The sequence below is a fragment of the Adiantum capillus-veneris genome, chromosome 17 (assembly GCF_014529385.1).
Source record: "Adiantum capillus-veneris isolate H3 chromosome 17, ASM1452938v2, whole genome shotgun sequence".
NCBI classification, from domain to species: domain Eukaryota; kingdom Viridiplantae; phylum Streptophyta; class Polypodiopsida; order Polypodiales; family Pteridaceae; genus Adiantum; species Adiantum capillus-veneris.
The window spans coordinates 147,059,147-147,083,947 of record NC_140947.1 but is presented as its reverse complement, the minus strand read 5'-3'; positions in this window follow the sequence as shown (position 1 = coordinate 147,083,947).

Below are 24,801 nucleotides of genomic sequence, written 5' to 3'. Positions count from 1 at the left end.
AACTGATATTCACAAGCTTAAGATGAAGTGTCATCAAAATTGCATCACTTTAAGTGAATTTGAGTTGTGAATGCAGCCATAGAAAAGTGAAATTTGTGAAGTGCTTGAGTCTAAGGTCAAAATGAGTCCAAAGTTCATAAAACTTGAGGGATATACTTATATGGGCACAGAGAACACAACTGTCCAAAAACAGGCAAAAAATCAAATCCCAATTGCTCTCTGGTGAGTCTATCGCGATAGACTGGTGAATTTGGAGATTGACTAACAACTGGAAAAACCCTTTATACCACGTTTAACACATCACTGTACAAGGGTGCTCACAAAAATGGAGTGAATTTGAACACCATCTTGACCACAAAACTTCAAAACTGGTGATTTAGAGTCTGAATTTAGAGACAAGGGCAAGAAGGCTTTGACCAAATGTCCAAACAGTGCAAAAACTTGTCAATGCACTACACAGGGAGTGGGTGAACCAGCTATGGAGATAACTTGTGAAAAATGCCAACAGTGGAGAACTTGCTGAGTCTATCGCGATAGACTAGGGAAGCTGCTGAGGACCTTATTTTTCAAATTCCCCTAGGGAGAGCTTTAGTAGAGCCTATATAGCATACACACCAAATTTCAAGGTATTTAGATCACTGAAAGTGAATCTAAGGCCCAGATACAGAATCAGGATCTGACAAAAATACTAAAATTGGACCAAAACCCAAACCAAGTGTCCAAACTTCATAAATCTTAAGGGATAGACTCTAGAGAGTAAGAGGAACTCAAAGGTGAAGTCACAATTTTAAATTGACTTATGTTGAGCAATTTGTCAGTCTATCGCGATAGACTCGGAAAGTGGTGATTCAGACAATTTTTGCAAGTTGTGACTATACTGCTAGGACATACTCTTCACATAGAGCCCAGCCATCATTTCATATTTGAAATTGGACCACCAGAGGACTGACTAGTTGTCATACTTGAAAGATTTTTCCTGTGAACAGACTAACCATACTTGTGTAGATCCCAGAAGGAGATCATCACAGAGCCGCACAGGAAGAAGGAGTCCAGGTAAGCTTTAAGTTTGCAACCCAGCTTTCATTCTTATGTATTTAAGGTCGGGAGCCTTTTTTAAGTCAGGAGCTAAAAGTGTCAAAAGTCAAGTAAGCACCACGTCCACCGAAGAGAGTGCAACTCAGACGAGACTAGACCCATTAGCACCGATCATTGAAGAGGGTAGTGATACTGACACTTCGTCGGAGAAGTCCTTCTTCAGGATGGGGAGTCAACAGCCAGGAGGTTTCTACGGTGAAGGACCAATGCTAGTGGGAAGCACCTCCCTAAATCCTTTAAATGAAACCAAGTTCACTATAATCTTCTTAGAAGGAACAAACTCGAGGGGAGCCTTAGTTTATTCTGACTATCGAGGACGCAAGTGTATTTGTATTGAAGAAAGACCGGCTTAGAGACTGGAGATAATTCGCGTCTATGATGATGGAGACAGATTCCGAGACGAAAAGGGGAACCACTATCTGATAGTTAGTAACCCTGAGGATTACAACAGATATGGAGATAACGTGGCAAAAGGGAAAATGGTTTCGAAAACGGAAGAACCGCCTCCTAACATTGGTCAACCTGGAGCGCTTTTTATGTATGATAAGAAAACAACCAGGGTCTCAACCAATAATGAGAATGTGGGGATTTACAAGCATGAAAGCGAGGGAATAGTCTCTTACTTTCGATGCAAGGAACCCTACCCAAACGAATTAAGCAAAGACAAGGTTCTTTGCTTATTCTCTTATGAAACTGCTATGGGGAAGGATATTGTTTTTGTTGACAGGTACGGGCGAGAATACAAACGTATTCTCCCAGAGGAGGTAGAAAAGGCAACAGTTCCAGGAGAATCAACATATGCCCCCGATGAAGTACCAAGAGCCACCTACACCCCTAGCAAGTCGACAAATCCCTTTTCAGAAGAGTATGACGTGACCTCACATTCTACCCGACAACAACCGATGTTCAACTACCAGGACCAACCAGCTACTCATCCATCATTGCAAGCATGGCTTTGACAGACTGCTACATTAGAACAAGACCGAACCCGAGAGGGTTATCAAACCGCACGAGGGCTAAGGGATTTACAAGAACCACCACTCTATTCACAGTATCAAGGAGAGAGTAAGCCAAAGACTCAGGGGTCAACAGAGCCTGGAAGACCACCCCTAGAATGAGTTCGGAGAGATGAACCATCTCTTGCAAGAAATGTTAGAAATTATGGTTTAGGAGAATCACTGGGAGAGGAACCTCGCCACTACAGAATACTAGAGGAGGTATATCGACTAGGACGTGGAGATCCAATGATGAGATTTGTAGACCAGTGTAGGATTAGACCTTCTCAAGTGCAAAAATGGGTAAACAAGAAATACACGGGAAACGGGGATCCAAGAGATCATGTAGTAGCCTTTGTGCGTGTAATTAGAGCTGAAGAGGTGTTAGACTTCCCTACCCAATTTGCAGGGTTTGGATTAACCTTAGAGGATGATGCTGCTACTTGGTTTGACTCTGTGGAGCGAAGAGACTTTGAGTCTATGGATGAAGTGTTTGATGAGTTTATCGAGGAATTCTCACAAAGGGGAATAGCTCATAATACAGTCTCACAAATTCATAAATTCAAACAGAAAGATGGAGAATCTGTGCGAAAGGCAGCCCTACGACTAAAAAGACATGTTAAGTTTTGCCTCGTGGAAGAACTGCCAACTCAGTCCAAACTTATGCTTATATTTATCCAAGGACTAAAGAATGCAGATCTCTAGAAGGACTTACATATGAAGAGGAGCACGACGTTGAATGAGTTAACCAAGGAGGCTCTGTAGCTTGTGGACAATTTTGCGGTCTACAAAGAGGGTGAGTTCAAGGATCTCGACGATGATTCCTCCTCACAACAAAGCGGAAGCAAGTATGCTAAGACAACACCAAAAGGAGAAGTAGCTGTAAGCCAAGAGCAGCTTGTAGAGGAAGTGCTAAAAAAGATTAACTTGTATGCTAAACCCCAAGCTAAACAGCCAAAATGGTGTGCGATTGAACAAAAATGGACAAACAGGAATGTTATTATAACAAGGGATACGTGAGAGAACAACCATATACTCCGCAAGCTCAGGCGACATCTCCTCAAGTTCCACCGATGCCTAGATATCAAACAGGCAACCTACCAGGACCTGTAGGTATAGAAAGACCACAACCAGTGTTGGGACAACAACCACCCCTACCAGGATTACGACCAGTCGGCATAAGATACACACCAACAGTAACTGAATCAGAAGAGAAGGATTTGGTGCCTATGCATTCATACTACAAAGATCCCAATGGATATGTTGCAAATCCTATCTATTATCCACCGGAAGAACCCTCCACACCAGAACCATGGAGCATGATAGGAAATATAGGACCACCAACTGCTGCACAGGCAGCGAGAGAAGGAAGATATAGCTTGGATGAACGAACACTGTTGTTCATAGCCAACGGAGGCATGAGCGGGCAGAGGCTTGCACACCAACAAAGAGGAGCTCAAGGAGCACCTCAACAGCCTAAGGGACCATGCTACAAGTGTGGTGGAGACCATTGGCTGAGGGACTGTCCTCATGATGAAATCATTAGGGTCAACGCATATTGCACCGAGTGTGGAATTACTCACTTGATCCCTGATTGCCCTAAGCACCTAAGCAAAGGAGCAAAAACTACTTTGAATATGCTGGGAGCACTGCCTTCCAGTGGAGGGTCAGAAAATTAAACTCTGATTCGTGTTAAGGTCTTGACGAGAACCCAAACAAGGAAAAATGACAATCAGCCCAAGAGCAACGATGAAAATCAAGAGGAAATCAAGACTGACAAGTCTAGCGTCAGTCGTGATAATCCTTGGAAAGAACGAAGAGCAAAAATGAAAGCTAGACGTGAGCAAAAACAGAAAGCTGTAGAAGCTGAGCTAACAATAGCTCGAGAGCAACTTAAACAGCAAAGAGAGTCCGACTCTCTAAAATCAACGCAGGGACCAAGGAGTGCAAGCTCAGGAGAATCTGTATTGGTAGATAAGGTCAATGAACCCTTAGATGCAATCTTACAAGCATATGAAGCAAGATTGAAGAACAGATAGACTCTAGAGCAAAGGTGGATGACATATCCATATCCAGAGATAGAAAAACAGAGACTAGAGATGTGCAAGCAGTTGATTGAAACTGCACAAGCTTTACTAGAGCCTCCACCTATGGAAGTGAGAGATAGAATAATCAAACCACCAAACAATGAAACACCTATCAAAACTGAACAAAGGGTACCTGACAAGATAGAAAACGTTAAAACCTTGCCTGATGTAGAGGATGCAAGAATCGTGCCTAATAGCACCGATGAATCACTGAAATATTTTCCACCATATACACCTATTGTGGAAGAAAATTGGCCTGAAGAGCTATGGGAAACGGTGAGAAAAGCTCAAGAAAAATATGAGACAAAAACAGTCGATTCAACGCTTTCTCGGAGTTGAACTTGAATAAGCCTCCATGGGATTTAGGCACTAAATCATTTCAAGGGGATAAGGGTTCAGTTGCATCCAAAGATAGTAGACCAGCATCACTCAGAACTTTGCCGCCATACATGGGAGACTACGAGGCAAGGTCATAAATTCGAAGGCTACCTTCTCAAAGAATAGGAGGTCAAATCAATTGGACACTAAAATTTTGACAGACTTGTTGTCCACTCCGGTCAAGTGTACAATCACATTGGCAGAATTGTTAAAAATTAGGCCAAGCATGTGGCGGAACTGGGTAAATGTCTTGAAAAATTTGGTATAAGGATGCCTCTTAAGTTCTTCGAAACTGAGATTAATGACACAGAACCGAAAAGAGTCAACACTAGACCAGTGCCTCTCAACAAGGTTGGAGAGTATTGTGAGGGTGAAGATGGAAACACTACTCTACCAATCGAGTATAACAGCATAGAGACTAAGGCCATACTTGATAGCGGAGCTGGCATTGCCATTGTGACCAAATTGCAATGGGAAAAACGGGGAAAACCGGTAATACGAACAACTAGAATGAAATTGCAACTAGCAGATGGGCATATAGAAAGGCCTATAGAATTGCTTGAGGCAATTGTGGTATCTTCATGTCGCATAGAGTACGAACATACATTTTCCATAGTAGATTTCGGCAAGAAGAACAATTATGAAATTATCCTTGGTAGGCCGTTCATGAGGCAACTCAAGATGGTGCAGGACTGGGGGTATGATTATTTGTATCTAAGACATGCTGAAACCACTACACGTGTAAATATGAGGAATCATAGCTATCATGATGTCACGAGAACACCTGTGGAGGAATTTGACTCAGCCCCACCATTAGTGGATCAGAAGTCCCGACGTGGTTCTGTAAGAAAAAGGAGATATGGATGTGTGGAGCATCTCAATGTAGTGAATTCGACCACAATGAAAGGACATTAGAGAGGGTCTTGGAAGACGATGCCTATATACGAGAACCCTTTCCTGAAGAGAAGCTCGAACCCCTAGAATGGTCTCAAATTTTGGCTACATTGGATGTATGCGTCAATGAAGGTGACGAGAATGGCTATGATATCGTACCATACTACATGTTGAGCAAAATTATGGAGGAAGACGAGAACGAAGGAGACACCGAGAATACGAGGATCAATCAAACGGAAACGAAACTTGAGATTAAGATAGTGGGCTATGTGGACATCCCCACTAAAGAAATCGAGCAGGATGGAGAAGAATTTTATGATCCTTCTGATCAATGTGACCACGAAGATAATGCGATGACGAGAAGTCGGAAAATACGGAGGAAGATGACCATCAGGATCAAGACAATGACGTCTTCTACAACTTCCCAACCAAAGTGTGAGACGCCAAAAAAAATACAAGAGTAGGCGATACCATAACAGTCTACCAACTAGGCATAGACCTATGCCCGAGTTCAAGAGTAAGACACGTTTCCTTATGAACATTCATGTTGTTGATTGTGCTAAGGATAAGGTGTGAGGCAGATTTTTCAAGGTTGCTAAAGACCCAGGTTTTAAGGCAAGACTGTTGACACTTAAGAAAACCAGCAAGGCAAAAAAAAGAGTTGCAACAGAAAAATTGGATGTCTCTGGAGATCCAATTATAACGAAAGTTGAGCGGAAAAAGAGATACAATGATTTGAAACAAAAGCTGAAACATGTATGGACAACTGAAATGGAAAGTAGCGATGGATCGAACGCTGGTGATGGGAGCAAAAAGATAGATGTACCTCCTCACTATTGTAAGTACACTATTCAGGAGAGAAAATTGGTGGTTCAGCAACCGATGAGAGAGCCTAAATCCAACGAGTCTTATGATGGGCCAGAGAACGCCAAGAAAATAGACCTAGCAGAGCTGGGAGAAAGTCCTAGACCTGCTTACATTACCACAGATCTAAGCCGGGAAGAAGAGGACTTACTGATCAAAACGCTTAAAGAATTTGATGTATTTGCCTGGTCATACAAAGATCTGAAGGGGGTGGATCCTAACATTTGTGAACATTCAATCCCTCTGAAGTCTGATGCAAAGCCAAGCAAACAACATCCATACACGTACAATGAGACATTCGCCAAAAGGATCAAGGAAGAGATAGACAAGCTTATGGAGGCTGAATTTATTTATGAGATAGAGCACACATACTGGGTGTCGCCAATCGTGGTGGTACCTAAGAAAAACGGAAAATTACGAGTGTGTGTGAATATCAAGAAGGTAAACGTAGCAACAATAAGGGACAACTATCCTCTTCCCATCACAGAACACGTCCTTGAACGAGTAGCAGGCAAGCAGGCCTATAGCTTTATGGACGTATTCTCTGGTTATAACCAATTGGGGGTCAAACTGGAAGATCAATACAAAACAGCATTTGCAACAGAATGGGGCATATATGCGTTTAGGGTAATGCCATTTGGCTTGACCAATGATCCAGCCACATTTCAGAGATTAATGACACATGCTTTTAAAGAATACTTGCGAATATTCTTGGATATTTATATGGATGACTTGTGTGTCTATTCTCTATTGAGAGAAGACCATATAGATCATCTTAGAAAGGTATTCAAAAAATGCAAAACGTATAGGATTTGCCTCAACCCAGAAAAATGTGTATTCATGGTACGGCAAGGTAAGATCCTAGGCCACATAGTATCGGCTAATGGAATTACCACTGATGAAGACAAGGTAAAGGTGATCATAGAATTGCCAAGACTAAACACTGTATGAGAGGTACAATCATTTATGGTACATTGTGGATACTACCGACGTTTTATCTACATGTACACTGTAATAGCAAAACCCTTGTATAGTCTAATCACGATATTCATATGGAGTCATTCCAAAAACTAAAAGATGCACTGGTATCTGCACCAATTCTAAAAGTACCAGATTGGTCAAAGATCTTCCATGTACATGTAGATGCTTCGGCATTTGCAATAGGTTGTATATTAGCACAACCGGGGGAGGGTAATACAGATTTTCCCATCAGATATGCTAGTAGACAACTCAACAGTGCAGAGAAGAATTATACCACCACTGAAAGAGAAGGATTGGGTATGATATATGCGGTAAAGAAATTTCGGCATTATTTGCTTGCGAACAAATTCACATTTTTTGTGGATCATCAGGCACTCTTGTACTTAGTAAACAAACCTTGTAACACGGGACGAATTGTAAGATGGTTCATTGTGTTGCCGGAGTTTGATTTTACGGTAGTAGTAAAGAAAGGAAAAACTCATCAAAGAGCAGACCACCTTTCTCGATTACTACATGGCGAAAAGGCTACTGGTGTAGATGATGATCTCCCAGACGCATACCTGTTTAATATAGAGATGGTACCGAAATGGTCAGAGCAATTTATTCCGTTGTTGACATATGGAATGAATCTTGACGACAGACACACGGTGGAAGACATTAGACAAGCACAAAATTACACAATGCTTGTGGGAAGAATGTACCATCATGGAAACGATGGGATTCTAAGGTTGTGTATAGGCCCAAAGGAGTACGACGCGTATCTAGAGGAGGCCCATATACAAACAGGGAATTTCCATCAACGAAATCAAATGACCTATGAACGATTAAGAAGACTTGGAGTGTATTGGCTTGGAATGACAGGCAATGTAGTTAATTACATCACGAAATGCAACTTTTTCACATCCAATACCACTGTGGATTATGCCACATTATACCAAGTGACAATAGCACCCGCATGGAGTCATGCTATTGTTGAATATTTGACTAATAAGGAGTTGCCAGGAGATTGGTCTAAAGCCAGACAAAAGGCTTTACAAATCGAAGCGAAAAGGTATACCCTCATAGTGACCAATTGTATAAAAGAGGAACTGATGACCAGTTGAGGTTAGTTCCTCATAAAAATGACTACTTTCCATTATTGGAACAAGCTCATGCAGGCATGGCAGGAGGTCATTTTTCAGCGGAGAGAACTGTAAAAATCATTATGGTTGTACGCATATGGTGGCTGACCATGATCCAAGATGCACCAGAATTCGTGAAAAGGTGTGATGAATGTCAACGCACTAAGGTACCAGTTAAAAGAGATGAAATGCCTTTAAGACCAATGATGAGTGCTCGAGCATTCGCTAAATGGGGATTGGACTTTCTTGGTCCTATTACTCCACCAGCTTATCGTTCACAAGCACAATACATCATAGTGGCCACGGATTACATGACCAAACGGGTGGAAGCAAAAGCCACAACGAAAGCAGACGCTAGAACCACGGCACCATTCTTATATGAATATGTGTTTACACGTTATGGCCTTCCAATCAAGCTAGTCAGTAATAGAGGGACACACTTTGTAAATGAAGTTATCGAACATCTCTTAAATGATTTTATGGTAATTCATCACAAATCTGCACCCTACCATCCACAAGCCAATGGCCAAGCAGAAGCAACCAAAAAAATATTGTGCACAGTTCTTACGAAACTGGTTAGTGAAACAAGAACGGACTGGGATCAAATGTTATATTCAGCATTGTGGGCTTATCAAGTTGCATATAAAACAACACTCAATGCTACACCATTTAATATGGTATATGGGTTAAATGCGATATTGCCTATTGAATTTTTGATTCCCACACTAAGGGTAGGCAAACAGTTGGATTGGATAGGGCATGAGCTTTCAGAACGGTTAGATGACCTTGAAAAATTAGATGAGTTACGACTCAATACGGTAGCAACCATTTATGCAAAAAAAAGACAACAGAAAGAGTTTTTTGGCAAACATGTCAAAAACAAGGACTTTAAAATGGGCGACTATGTCTTAGTATACACCCTTAAACAGCATGCCAAGAAGCTAAAGAAAAGAGGAATGGGGCCTTATTTGATCCAAGAAATATCGTCTAGCGGAGCAGTAAAACTGTCGACACTAGATGGAAAAGAAATGCCGAATTGGATTAGTGGGTGTCGTTTGAAAAAGTATCATCTACCTTTAACTCCAGGAATGTTGTTTCAATTGCATTATGGCAAAGCCTATAGACAGGAACAACAACGAATTCAGGACCAAGCACAACAAGAAGCCAAGGAACGCATTGCTAAGAGAAAGCAATTTCTAAGGACAATAAATATGGTCACACCAATGATGACTGAAGAATATCCTCTTTGGACATTCCTAACAATCGAAGCGGATATACAAAGCGAAGAGTTAGCAAAGACAATAACAGACTTTATGGCTCAGGACGAAAGCACCATTGACAACTTGGAAAATACGTGGTGTAGTCCTTACATAAAAGCTTATGCAGGCACAAAACAAGTTGAAATCTATGCATTGCTTGACACTGGGGCAAAAATTGAGTGTCATCAGCTTTGAGCTCTTTCAAAAACTTGGACCAAATGAGGAAATTCCCAGAGACACACAGGTTGAAAGTAGCATCGGGTGATGAGGTGACCACGTTGTGGTCTATTATGTTACCAATCATAGTGTAGGGACACACGTACACTAACAAGTTCCATGTACTGCCACCAATTAGATCAGCAACGCCGTGTATCTTAGCAGTGTCGTGGATGAAAGCTAACAGGGTATTCATTGATTTGGATACTAATGAAGCACTGTTCAAAAATGAAAACTTTTCAGAAGCCTTCTTATCATATGATACATATATGTCAATGTGGAGACATGAGTCAATACATCGGCAAAGCATTGACCAACAACAAACAAAGTTTACATGTCAAGAAATGTATTATCAAAAATCAACAATCATGCAGGGAACCAGGAAATTTTGGGTACGATGTACATATGTAGCCGAGGCACAATTTCATCAAGGGCGGAAATATCAAGTTTGGCTCAAGCAAGACACCTTAATTCCTGTAAAAAAGTGGATACAAGACCAGACAAAATACCCAAAGCCAGCAGAGCTTCAAAGAACAATTATCAACCAGTCGAATCCGTAATAGACTCTATTGGTATGGCGTCCAAAATTACCAATTCAGAACGAGCCAAAAACACAGGTGTGGATGCCGAAGAAAACCAACGATCAGTTGTCTACAACTGTCAATGACAAGCTAGATCATACAACCAGCACGCGGAAACAAGCAGTGTCCACAACAACAACTACGAGGATTTGTACAACCAAAGTCATCAAATGGAAATGAAAGAACATTCCACCAGAACATGCAGCAAAATATACAACAATATCGACTTCAATGGAGCCACAAACACAAATTCAAAAACCGTGGAAAACAATCAAACAAAGAGCGGCAGATTTACAACTTCTTCTCGCAAAGAAAATCTGCCAACTCAGGCTACCACAGGAAACCTCAACGACAAATGCCAATAAGCGAATCGCTTATACCTTCCTCTTACACCGCATAATTTTTTTCTAAATGCATTGACTGTGCATGCATATAGGGCTACATTACAAGGCCTGCATTAGCACGAGTTCACGCCCATGCACAGCACATACCCTTGACGATACCTTGTCGTCTGGGAGGACTCCAACTAGGAGGGGGGGAGGCATTCCAAATGCGGACTCACGTCATATATTAGAGGGCAATGTTTGTGATTAATTTTTCAACCATTTCTGCGTTTTATTGTGTGATTTTTGGGAAAAGAATATGCCCTCGTAATTAATCAGAATTGGGGACCAAATGATCATATATGAGCCCCTAGGGATGTGTATATACTATAAAGCGAGTGAAAACTGGCCAAAAACCGTCGAAAAACAGCAAAAAATAGGCCAAGGTTGACGATTAAGAGTGAGAATGTACATAGACGAGAGAAAAGTGAGGTACAAAGTGTTTTGCTTTTCATTGATATTTTTATAAGTTAGAATTGCTATTTTCGGGTTAATTTGGGATTTATTTGCTTTATTTTAGCCATTTTCTAGCAAAAAAATATAGAAAAAAATCCATAATCCAGATGGAAACACAACAGAAGAGACGCCTTATCAGAGCAAGGTAAAGAAGACACAAAAAAAATAGGGGCTGCGAAGGTGACAGGGCAAAATGACCACCGTCATGACGGGACCTCCAAAAGGAGAAATCTGCAAAAATTGTAGAATTGGAGCAAACGAGGTCCAAATCAGGAAATTTGCGAGCCTAAACCGCATCTCACGAAAAGTTATGGCCACAGGTAAAAGATGGGAAAATTTATTGTCGGAGTCTCAATTACATACAGAGGGGTTAGGCTAGAAATCTCTCATTTGAGTCATTTACCATTGTGAGAGAGAGAGAGAGAGAGAGAGCTCCCTACAGCAGTTGAGACTTTCAGGAGCTCATCCATCGCACACGGTCACCAGATCGACATCAAATATGAGAGGTATGCTCGTCAACACTGACTCTAAGTGTTGTTTACTTCAGTTAGTCGCAAAACCTTGCCAGCACCACTATCACAACCTGTGCACACATACTGTAGACCGGTTAGGAAGACCTAGAGGCCACCAAATGGAATCAAAATTGAAAGGCACAATGCCTATAGCTTAGGGATCAAGCCTATGACCTTGGAAAGCGTGAAGGAAGCCGCCCAAAAAACCCTAATTTCACAGGGCCTGTAGAAGGGCAGCTGACCCAAAGTAATCGAAAATGAGCCAAAACTCAGAGGCGGCAAGCCAACAACCTCGACAAACCAACTCAATGGTTAGACCATGAAAAAGTTCTTCAAAACGGAGCCTAAAGTCCCTATATGACGGAAGCTGCGCAAAGCGTCACGATACTCTAAGGGGCTGACCAAGTGACCAAATGACACCAAATTTGACAGGATACATCCAAAAGAGGTCAACTATGAGTTGGAATGTGGCCACTCAAGAAAAAGCTTTTCCACAAGGGCAAACGCCAGCAACAGGCCAGAAAGACGTCCAAATGGTCGTTCTTGGTGATGTAAGCACCAAAAGAACAACCGACTGTTTTGATGGAAGTTCAAAAGGAAATGAAAGTCAGTCTGAGTCATAGAATGACCAAAAAGAACGGCGACCATCACCTAAGTGGTCTACTCCGACTCCACGAACAGCTAAGTGCTACAAACAGGGAGTACACTTTTCCAAATTGATTAAAACTTAATGTGTGTATCTAGGAGAGCCTACTAACACCATTGTGGTCAACTAACATCAAAAAACTTGTAAAAATGACTAGATGTTGAGTCTATCATGATAGACTAGATCATACACTTAGACAAGTAAAATTTTGATTGTGACTTCATAAAGGATACTAACAAGGAATAATGACCCCAAATATCAAATCAAAGTGCAAAATCTCTCTCTCTTGACCAAGTAACTGAGTCTATTGCGATAGACAAACTATTTTTATCTTTGGGGGGAGCCTTTCAAAATTTTCACAAGGATAGACTTGGGGAAGCATATGGAGGCAATACACCAAATTTTCAAGATGGACTCATATGGCAAGCCGAGATAGACTTAACAGCAACGCAGAGTCAGAACAGGGCACCTCAATGGCAGACGGTTAAAATTCACATGTGAGAGGTCAAGAAACCTTACATCAACTAGGAGAAGGCGTCTAGACACATGACTACAGAGCCAAAATTTAACAAAATGACACTAAGTCTTAATCTAACGCGATAGACTAAGCAAAATGACAAAGGGCCATCGGATCAAAAATTGGAATCAACAGTTGGCTTCAGCATGATGCAAGAAGGCTACCCACTAAGTTTGAGCCCAAAACAACACAAAGTGAGGGAGATAGACCAACATCTCCTTGGAGGGAGTCTGAAAAAATGGAAGTTGATCCAAAAAGGGGTCATTTGACATCCACTTGAGATGGAAATGGGATCAGATCATGTACAAGACATGAGGAACCAACTGGTGGAGTCACATGTGGAAAATATATCTCCTGTCAAAAGATAGCCAGTCTATCACGATAGATTAGGCAGAAGTTGCAAATGAGCTGATTTTCAATTTGTGACTATAGGGTGACCTTACATGCCCTATGCACATACACCACCCAAAATTTCAAGGCATTTGGACTTGTTCTCCTTCATCAATAACATTAATTTGAAGCCGTCATAGTCAGACAATGAAAGAGCTTGTCTATCTGCTAACATTTTACCTTAACTCATCTTCGGATTAAGAAGGCTCACTTAGATGCATGATTAAGTGGTAATCAATTTAGAAAAGAAGTACTATGTTTGTACATTAACCGTTACTTGTGAATACAGGATCCATGGACGCTTCTCCGGGAAAAAGAAAAGGCAAGAACCTGGCAACGGAAGGTGCAATACCCTATACACTTCTACCCAATTCATTAAAGCCAACAGCCACATGGATACCTACAGACGTGCAACAGGTAGCAACCTTTCAAATCTACCAAGGTTCCTATGTGGATGACAAAGGAAATTTAATGGATACAGTAATGATCCCAAAGGAGGCAGAAAATTACTTGAAAAGATCACCGCAAAGGTCATGGCTGAAAAAAGTTGGCTTGTGGAACTTTGTTTCACTACCACCAGTGGGGATAGATTTCAACAGGGTACAACACCTAATTGAGACTATCCAAGAAGACGGAACTTGCAGGGTGGCAGACATGGATAATGAGATAATGGAGATTCAGATCACCAAGGAAATCATCAAAGAATTGTTAAAATTGTCTGATCAGGGATCCAACATGAGAGAAAGAAGGAAGAATCTCACAATCTATCTGCAAAGATCCAAACTGCCTTCTTTTGAACTCATAGCAAACCCGGAAGTAAGAGAACTGACACAAGTATATAGTCAATGTTTGTTGAGCTACAGCAAGAGACTGCCTAGATACACTACACCACACGGGGTCATCTCAACAACAATGACTTGGGCTATGGGAATGACACATGAGTTCTATATAGATCATGCATCATATCTGTTTGAGGAAGTGACAAAGCTACGGCAGGACAAACCAAATTACATTGCAGGAGGAGAAGTCCTCACCAGAATAATATACCAAGCCATAGGCGCGACAGATTAGCTACCACCTGCTCCTCATCAAAACGACTGGCTGGTGTTAAGAGAGAATATTGAAGACAGATCACAAAGGTGAGTACCGGCCTCTACTAAGACCATTGGAGGACGCAGGCTGGAAAGAGTCACCAGAAGTACACATGAAAAGATGGAAGAAGAAAGAAAAGCTGAAGAAGAAGATTTGAGACTAAAGAAGCGGAAAGCAGATATGGAGAACAACACCAGATTGCAGAAGGTACCAAAAATGAAAAGAATGATAGAAGGCTTTGTACTCGAGACATCTCTACGAGGCGATGTAGGCGCCACTTGGAGACCCTCTAGTAGCACTTACACATTGAGAACAAAGAATAAACACAATCCTGCTTTTGAGTTGGACTGGTTCGAGAGATACATCCAAGAGAGAAATGCTATGGATGAACCAGAACTGCTACTTGAAGAGGAGGATCTCCAAACCTTGAGAGATCAGTTGAGGCCAACTTCATGTGATCAGGAAACACCACCTCCATCTCCAAGGCCAGAGACGAGTGAAAGGCAATCAACCCCACCTGCTAACTCTCCTCCGCATTTAGAGAGCTCACATTGTGATGAGAGGGTTCCTACACCACCCAATGAAGAGGAAGAAGAAGAAAGGACAGATGGCCACCCAAACACTGGAACAGTATCAAACATTGATAAAGGCAAGCACATAGAGGTAGATCTGACAAGAGAAAAAGCTTCCTCCTCACAAGAAATTGAGTTGGAAGCTACTATAAACCTGGATTTACAATCAATGGAGACTCTACTAAAGCAAACGAGACTGCACAGTTGGTTGTTAGCCGATCAGAACAGGGCAAACAAAAGGAAATTAGAAACAACACATGAAGAAGTTCTGAAGTTGCAGGAGCAAAGAGATGACAACTTTAAGTTGATCAGCATTAAAGATGCTGAGATCTTGGGGCTCAAAAGCAGAGTAAACCTCCTCAAGGGAAATTTACAGGAGTCAGAAAGTTTCAATGCAATTTGTGAAGATACAATCAATGTATTTCTTGAAGATGTCAATGATAGAGATGAACAAATCCAAAGGTTGGTGGCAGAAAAGCAAGATGCCCTGGAGACAGTCAAAAGTTTGCAAGTCGTAATCGATGACTTACAAATTGAAGTGAAGGATTTGAGAGCAGTAACAGACATACAGGCAAGGGAGATAGAACGAGCAAAGAAACAAAAAACGTTGCTACCAGCAACATCGGTGGTCCAACCGCAAGAAGAAGTGGCGGCACTGAAGAGAGAGCTGGAATTAGAAAGAAAACAGCGATTAATGATAGCCGAAAGTGCACTTAGAGCAGAGGATCAATTGCAAAGGTAAATCTCGGACTTACAAAGTGAACAACAACAAGGAACAACTCATGACAGTGAAATAGAAATCATTGTGTCCAGGTTCCTCAGGGAAGAATGAAAATTTACACATCAGGGTAAAAGAGTTAGAAGAGTCTGCAGCCCAAAAGGAGATGGAATTTCAAACACTCCAAATCAATAATCGAACAATGGCTTCACAAATAGCAAGTCTCCAAACTGCAAGGCAACACCAAGGGCAGGTACGGGTGCACCTGGAGCAAGCAGTCATGGGGCTGGCAGAACTATATGGGGGTGATGATGACTATGAGGAAGAATCAGAGGAACATGGGGCCCCAGATGCACAGACTGATCAAGCTGGCTCCAATAACCAAGAAGCAGACGAAGATTAAGTCACAAAATTTGAAGAGCAGAAGTTGGCCGAACAAATGGAAAAGCAATCAGAGATGATGTGGTACAAGGCCATGCAACTAGAGAAGGAGATGCTACAAGGGCTCTCCAGATCAGGCAAGGCAGCAGCAGAGCTACGGGAACAGTGGAATCCCCTGATGTTACCCTATGCTCTTCTGAAATATGAAACACTGACACATCAACGGCAGCTCGCAAAGGAAGAACAAGTGCCATTATTTGAAGGAGAATTACAAGATCGAGAACAGCAAAGCAGAATAGTAGATAGCCAGCCAAAGTGGAGGCGTCAATGGATTTTGGATCATCCTAACAACCTGATCCACTTAGTCAATGCACCACCTGAGCTGAGAAATGATAGGACTTTTTGCCCAACGCCCCGAACTTATACTTACAGCCAACATAAAGCCTTACAAAGCAGAAATCCTACATGGCTGAACTATCCAGTATTGCCATAGCCAGCCAAAGGAGAGAGAATATCCGGTTCTTACATGGTGAAAAACCCTTCAGGGCGCCATCGCAGAATTCGGAGGCTCTCCCAACCTATCCTGCAAGATGCTTTGTAAAATAGCTCGGACTTTTTTGGCCTGTCTCACAGTGTTCTCAGAAAGCTGGAGTTTAGAGTACATGAATACAGAAAGAAGCATATCAGAGCTATCATATGATATAAGTGGGCCACCTACAGAGCCAGTTTTGTATGCCTACTTCAGACGGCTAATGTTTTTGCCCATCTACCATCTCCAAACATTTGAAGAAGCATTTTACACCGGCTTCTTCATGTACAAATCAAAAAAATTTGGCCCATTAATGGCGAGCGAATCTATGTGATATGATGCGTTTCTACATCAAATAAACTAGGAAGAAAGACAACGACATTGAAGACAAAGACAGTCATGTCATGGTAGACATGAACTAGGAGGGGGGAAGTGTTGGAGCCCAACTTGTCCAACTGTTCTAATGAGCCCACCTTGCAAAGCCTATCAAATTCCCATTTTATGTCAAAGACGTCTTATCATTTTGATCCACTTGTCTGGGTTATGTAAAGATTAATCAATCAGTCAGAACCCAGATGTGTTTCCACTTTGTAATTATGATGAATAGATCCCATGTACATTTTTGAGCTAAGGTGACTAAAGTATAAAAGTCACCTTAGAACCATTTTTTGGAATAACATTTGAATAATTAATCCTGTGTCGTACGAGTCTGAGAGAGAGAGAGAGAGAGAGAGAGAGAGAGACAGAGAGAGAGAGAGTCTTATCCTCTTCTCTACGCTCATCTCCCTCACCGGATTCACGATGCGACCACACCATCGCGGTAGCCTCTCCGAGAGCTACGCACCCACGCCACGCATTCGCATTGTCGAGCTGTTCGCGAGCAATCCTTCCACGAACTTGTTTTGCTTGTAAGTAGCACAAACGGTGTCTATTTTCAACAATCAAGTACTTTATGGAATGAGTGAGAGATTAGCTACACATAGATACTCATAGACTTAGGTTTCGCACACTTTTAGATTATGACCAGTGAGTCTATCGCGACTATATTCGAGATAACTAGGGTTAAAATCTGGTGAGATTAGACTTATAGGTAAGTATATCCTAGTGAGAGGATGGTGCCTAGCAAGTATGATGCAATTCTGAGTTCATTTGATGTGTAAACGGTGTTGTGAGCGTTTAGAGATAGAGTGGGTTGCAGTCTAGTCATAGACTTAGGTTTCGCACACTTTTAGATTATGACCTGTGAGTCTATTGCGACTGTATTTGAGATAAATAGGGTTAAAATCTGGTGAGATTAGACTCATAGGTAAGTATATACCAATAAGAGGATGGTGCCTAGCAAGTTTGATGCGATTCCGAGTTCATTTGATGTGTAAACGGTGTTGTGAGCGTTTAGAGATAGAGTGGGTTGCAGTCAACAAGGGTTATTGATTGATGCATCATAGAAGTGCGTATGTGCAGATTGGTCTCAGTCTGACAAGCTAACGATATTGCCTATGTGCACCTACAGGTTAGTCGTGTCATCGGATGATAAGTGTATTGCTTGTGTCGTGCTTGTGAGCATCAACAAGGGAGTAGTTTTCCCTAAAACAATTAATGTATTCAAAGGACTGGTTCTCTCCCCTGAATAAGAAGTGGGGAAAACACTGACCGGAGACAAGGTGGGAGATAGTTGTAAGGAATATATGGCGCCCCCCTTGGCCGCATAAGATAAAATTGTTTGTATGGAAGGTCCTATGGAGATCCAACCGACTGGGGTGAAGGTGTGCATGGAGAGGATTGGACCAGATAGATGTCCACACTGCAGATCGTCTAGTGAAGACCTCACTCACCTATTCAAGGAGCGCCCGACACTTTGTGGCCTAGCTGGTAAAATCTGCAAATGGGTCTTGAAAACATGGAAAATAAGATTCTTCAAGAATGACTTTTTTTGGGGAGGGAAGGTGTTTAAGAACCAATCACTTCTCATTGTCACAAAAACTATGAGATATAACCATCCTCATTGAAAAATTGAGTAGGCATAGACGTATTCACACACACATCCATTGTTGCCAAAATTGAGTCCATTCAGATGGCTCAAACAAATGCTCGGGAAAGGGTCCAGGTATATATGCTTCATCTATGCAATCCATTTCTAAGATACATTCTTCTCATTTTAAACTTCCTTTTTTTGAAGCTCCACACATCCAAATAGGTGTGTCTTTGCTCAACCAAGATGGAAGCTTTGATTCAGCTGGAGAGACCAAGTCAAGTTCTTGAATGGATGTTTTCATTACATCTCTATAAGTGTGATCTTTCAAATTAACCCTTGTGATTGATCCCACTTGCTTCAAGTACATGTAATTGTTTTTCCAATCTTGAATGAGTTGTACTTGCCGCATGAATGACCTTCCCAAGATGATCTCATAATTAAGTTTCTTTCAAATTCCACTATTGCAAAAGTATGTTGATAATCATTTCCATAGGAACTAACTATCACTTTTTCAAGCAGTCTTAGGGGTTTTTCTATGTGTCCATCCGCCAATTGTGCTTTCGTTTGAGTTTGTCTAATGGCTGGTTTTCTCCATGATTCTCCTACTGCTTTTGTGCCTATGGCTATGCCTGTCCCATTGTCCATTATTGCCATGGTTTCTACATCATAATATCTCATCGTAAGGGTTGTGTTTCCTTCTTCACCCTCATAGTATTCTCCGACTTTGTTCATAGGGATGGATCTAATCTCCTTGTTATCCAAGTCATGTTTCAATTTACCCAAATTTTTTGCGATTAGCCCTATTATCCCCACTTTCTCTAGAGTTTTCTGTAAATCATTCCATAATATGGTCTAATTTTTAACAATTCTCCTAAGGTAAGATTACATTGAATGGGTGTTGACATGATAGGGTCTATTCCGCTCTTTTTACCTAAGTGGTTTTGCACACTATGGACTCATCTTCGTTGTCTCCTAGGTAAGAGGGTAGTGTTTTTAGAGTCAGTGGCTTAGACATTTCTTATGCTTCAGAACCGCAATCCCCATACAAGGATTGTATATCCATGCCCATATTAGGAGGTGAATTTTCTAACCAAAATTCCTCTATAGGAGCTGATTTCAAAGTCATGCTCCCATCATTAATCTCTCTCACTTTTTCCCACATGTCCTAGCCAGTCTTCTTTCACAAATGGAATTCCATCTAAAGCATCTTCACTCTCAGACACCATGAGTTTTGGCTGTTTAGTTTCAAGGTGGGGTTCTACGACCACTTTGGATTTTTCTTTATTGGTTTCTACGACAAGCTCCTTAGGTTTTTCTATGCTCTCAAGCTTGGGTTTCTATGTTTCTAGCATTTCTTAAGTAATTCTTAGCAAATTTTGATAAGCTTCAAGCGTAGCTGATTCCATATCTGGAGAAGAATAGTTTTCCATTTGTTTTCCATATTTTGGCATGCTTTAAGCCCCGCTTGGAAAGCTTCCAAGGCTGTGTTAATTGTCTTAAAAAATTTGTCTATCGAAATTGATCCTCCAGATTTTATTGTGGTTTCCTTGATTTCACTCTCAGTTTCTTTCACTTTTTCTTGGAATAGCTTTTTGGCTTTTTCCTCAATTTCTTCCTTTTGTTTTTGTTTTCTCGTCTCATATCTTTGATGTCTTCTTTTCTTAGTATTTTGCGAGGAATTTTTAGTGTTCTCTAATTCATAAGAGGAGTTATGTTTCTTCTTCTTAGCTTGGGCCCTAGTGATAACCTTGATTGGAACAATAGGTTCACTTTCCAAAGAGCTACTAGATATCACTTGGACTAAGTTCACCCCTGATTTTCCTTTGTTAAACGAATTCTTTTGACAGTCTTTAGGGAAGTTTCCACCCTTCTTGCAACATTGTGTACAAAAAGCTTCAACTCGCTTAGTGTTCTTGTCAGGTTCTGGGCATTCATTTTTTCAATGATCATCTGCACCACAATTATGACAATTTCTAGTCTTTGGATTAATCATGGGTTTTACCATTGATGGTCTAACACCTTGATTAGCTACAAAGTAGATCTCTATAAGCTCTACTGTAGCATAAGTCACAAGCTCTTCCATTGAAGGTGGATGTGAATTATACCACTCTACTTCTACCATTATTGTAGATAGATTAGGCTCAACATAAGGTGTAACAGGCACTAGTGCTTGTTTATCTATGACTCCTTCTAAATGCATGTAATTGATAGGCACTGCATTATGTCCAGGAAATGAAGGTTGTTGACCAAACACTGGTTGTGGTCTTTCCATACACATTGGTGGCCTTTGTGCTGGGGCCATATTATGTTGATATTTGTACATGGGTTATCCTTTGGTCTCATAGGCACATATTGAACATTTCCATTGTACTTTGGTTGGTAATAGCACTCATTGGTCTCCTGGTTTGTCCATTTACCCTCAATAGCACACAATTTTTCTGGCCTAATTAGTTGTCCCTTTTGTGGTATCCCTTACCCAGGTCCTCTCATAGGAGATTTCTGCATATTATTCATCATTTTGTTCATCCTTTTGAGCATGTCTTTTATGGTTGTAAGTGGTGCTGCAATAGCTGTTCCCACTTGTGTTGGTTTTGTGGATGTTGTTTTCTCACTTTGAGTATCCTTAGGGACATCTCCTTCATTGAAAATATCACAATTGTCTCCCAAGTCAATAGCATCTGATACACACTCTTCTAGGGTCGTATGCTTCTTGCTACAGTATAGCATGAAGTTCTTTTCTAGAAACAATGACACTAATCTTTCTTCTGCTAGTATTTCTAATTTTGGGCATCTTGCAATGTATCACTTCATCCTAGTTGCACAATCCCTGATAGGCTCACCTTGTTTCTGTTTGAAGCTATAGAATCATGCAGCTACAAATCCCTAAGCTAATGTATTTAAATCCATGATTGCCCTTGGTGGAATGTTTTGGAACCATGTCAAATCTTTTCCTTCTAAAGTTATTCCAAATCCCTCAAATTGAGTGTGGAAATCAAATATGCATTCTGCTCTTAGCACTTGCTTGAAGCTAGCTAAATGGTCATATGGATCCCTAGATCCACTGTATTTTTTGACCCATTTTTGAAAATCAGATGGTCTAATACGTTTGTTTGTCTCCGCTCCAACTCTTCTAGCAGTTGGTCCTCTCTCAAATCCTTCAAACTAATGTGTCGAAAATAGTGACTCATGTAGCCCTGCACCGGCTCTACTGTCAATCGATTTTTTCCGTGATGAGATAGGTTCAGGTTTTTTAACATTACTCCCAAAATATTCCTTGTGGAGTTTCTCTCTTGGAATAAGATTAGGTCCTTGTCCCAATATTTAATCTCTTATAGAGTATACTTGGTATCTGGTCTATTCTACCTCCTCACGACTCATCATAGCAAAGTTATTGTTATAACAATCCCTAAATAGGTAAGATGATAGATCTGTTGGACCCTTGTCCTTGATCTTGAAGATTTAGATGATCTTCATGGGTGTTAAATGCCCTAGTTCGGCATGAGAGGTCCATAAAATATCCTTGACATTCTTCAATCCTAGGATTATCAGTGCTAAGCCATTTCAAAGGCTTCAGATCAACTTGCTCATATCCCTCAAATTCTAAAGTTGGTGGACCTTCTTTTGCTGCCATATCCAAAATTATTGTATTCACTTCTAGCCCCCATTTGTCTATCACATCAAGATTTTCAGCTTTTACATACTAAGTCCCGTTTTTATCTATATACATTTTTCCTTGTTTGTTTGTCCTTATTTTCTCTTCAAACTCTATGTCATGGTCATCAATGCGAATGGCATACTCTTCATTAGGATCCAGGTAAACCTGAGCTACATGGACATTAGTCTTATAAAAGGTGAGTATGTGCTTATATCGCATTGTTGTTCCGGTTCATGATTGAGTCAATTAGGAAGACATTATACATGTTGAGTCGGAATAAGTGTCTGGGATTTCTTCAAAGATAGTGCCCACTTGATCACCTTGATTCACACTCTCTTCGGTGGATACCCTATTAGCGGTCTCTCTAAGTATGCCTTGATTTGTTAGTGTACGACCAGATCTAGAGTTCATATAACTTGTTAAGCCCTGGATAGAGTACTTACCTGCAGGTTGTATTGTTATCCATTTTTTCACCTGACTTGAATTCTGCTCTTGTCAAGATCCCAATTCTTTGCCTGCAACCTAGTTCCTTTGTCAGTTTTAACCAAGTTAGTTGTTTTCTCTCAAACAATGTACAATTTTTACTAACTAGTGTGATGTGTATATCAGTTCAATCTAAGCTAAGTGAGTTAGCAAATGAGATTTCCGGATTCTACCCTTGTAAAGAGCAAAAGGACTAATCTGCAACCTAGAAACTGAGTTATCATGTACTAATTTGGATCTGATGGAGTCCAAACTTGACCAGTGACCTTGTATTATGTTGCTCTAACACTGTACAAGCTCAAAAGTTCAAAATCTTGTCTCTGGGGCTCAAAAGTAAATAAATGTGATTATTTACTTTTCTCAAATTTTACACTTTTTAGGCTTGTTTTGCCATATAGACACCTTGTGGGTAGTGTCTGGACAAGTTTCACCGAGTTTGAACAAGATTTGTCCAAGTTATTAATTGTTTAGTGTCCGTAGACTCAATTTTCAAGAATCTGACTTAAGTCTCACTTTTGTGACCCAAATTTTACCAAATTTGATGTAAGTGTTCAATACAACATGCCCAAGCCTGTGGTATTGCTATTTGACCAAAAACACTTTGATTTGGGGCAAATGTAAACAATCGTGATTATTTACATTTGGCAAATTTTGACATCTTTCTGGACATTTGATGCTACACACTGATAAACCACTTCAAGATAAGCCTTTGAGCCAAGTTTCACACAATTTGAAGCAAACTATCCAAGTTAGACACAATTTCTCGTGACAAACAGTACAGACTTTAGTTTTTCCCAAGTTTTTGGTCTGCTTTGTGATCCAAACTCTATGAGCCTTCACAAAAGATGTTTGTAATGATGCATAGAGTCTCTGGTATCACTCTTGGTCAATTTGATCCAAATGTAAATAATCGCGATTTTTTACTTTTAACAAATTAAGCCTCTGAGTCAAGTGAAAGCTTAATTTGGCCTAAATTTTCAAGAAAATGTAACTAATCTGAGTTTTTGCAAACTCTTGAAAATTTATCTCAAATGCATCCTTATGCTTACCCACTAATTCATACAACTTTTATGAGCATAATCTCCAGCCGGATTCAATGGTTGATAGTCTCTTGATGATGTTTCAAGCCGTAGACTTGAAATTCTGTAACTTCACATAAACAACTCATAAATGATTCTTTTGGAGTGAGCAATGATTTGAGATCCCACCATGGATTCTACTTACCCTACTCCTACGTTTTGCTGCAATTGGGTTGTGGAAGGTGTCCACAAACACTTGTTTTCTTGTTTTTATGGTTTCCTGAGCATTGATCTTAAGACTAATCTTGTCCATCAATCATTCTCAAAATCCCAACCTAATCCTACAAGGTACTTAGGTACAATCTACTCCCAAGCTACCTCTACACAGCAAAAGACGATACTCTTAAGCTATGCGATTTAAAGAGAAAGTTTAACTCTAGATGATCTTAGAGAAAGTTAAAGGAAACTTACACTAGAGGCTCTTGTTTTCCCTACTTTAGGCCTACTCGTCCTCTGCAGCGGCTCCAAATGTTGATTGGTTTCCCAACATCACTCTTATCTTATTGTAGACATAGCGAGAACCATGAACATAATTGTCAATCCATGGGACAAAGCTTACTTGACTAGTGCATGGAGGCTACAAGAGGGTGTCAATTTCTTGGAAAACAACAGACAGCTTGCATCTAACTCAAGCTACACTCAAATCACTTAAGTCATCAAAAGCTAGTCGCTAATCAGCAAGCAAACCATGATTGTTACAGCATCAAACGACATTCGGATGCTATGAAACTTCTAGGACAAGTATATAAGACCTAGGAACACATGCTAATTGTCTAAAATCTCACTTTAAATGAGTGGCAAAAATGCAATTATTAACGGTGAGATTTTGACATAGTCGTTTCTGACCTCGAATGCATCTAAATGCTTAGCAATGATTCCCCAATACCCCGCCTATACTTACTTTGTGAATTCTCAGCTTAAATTTCTACTTATGATGAAATTAGG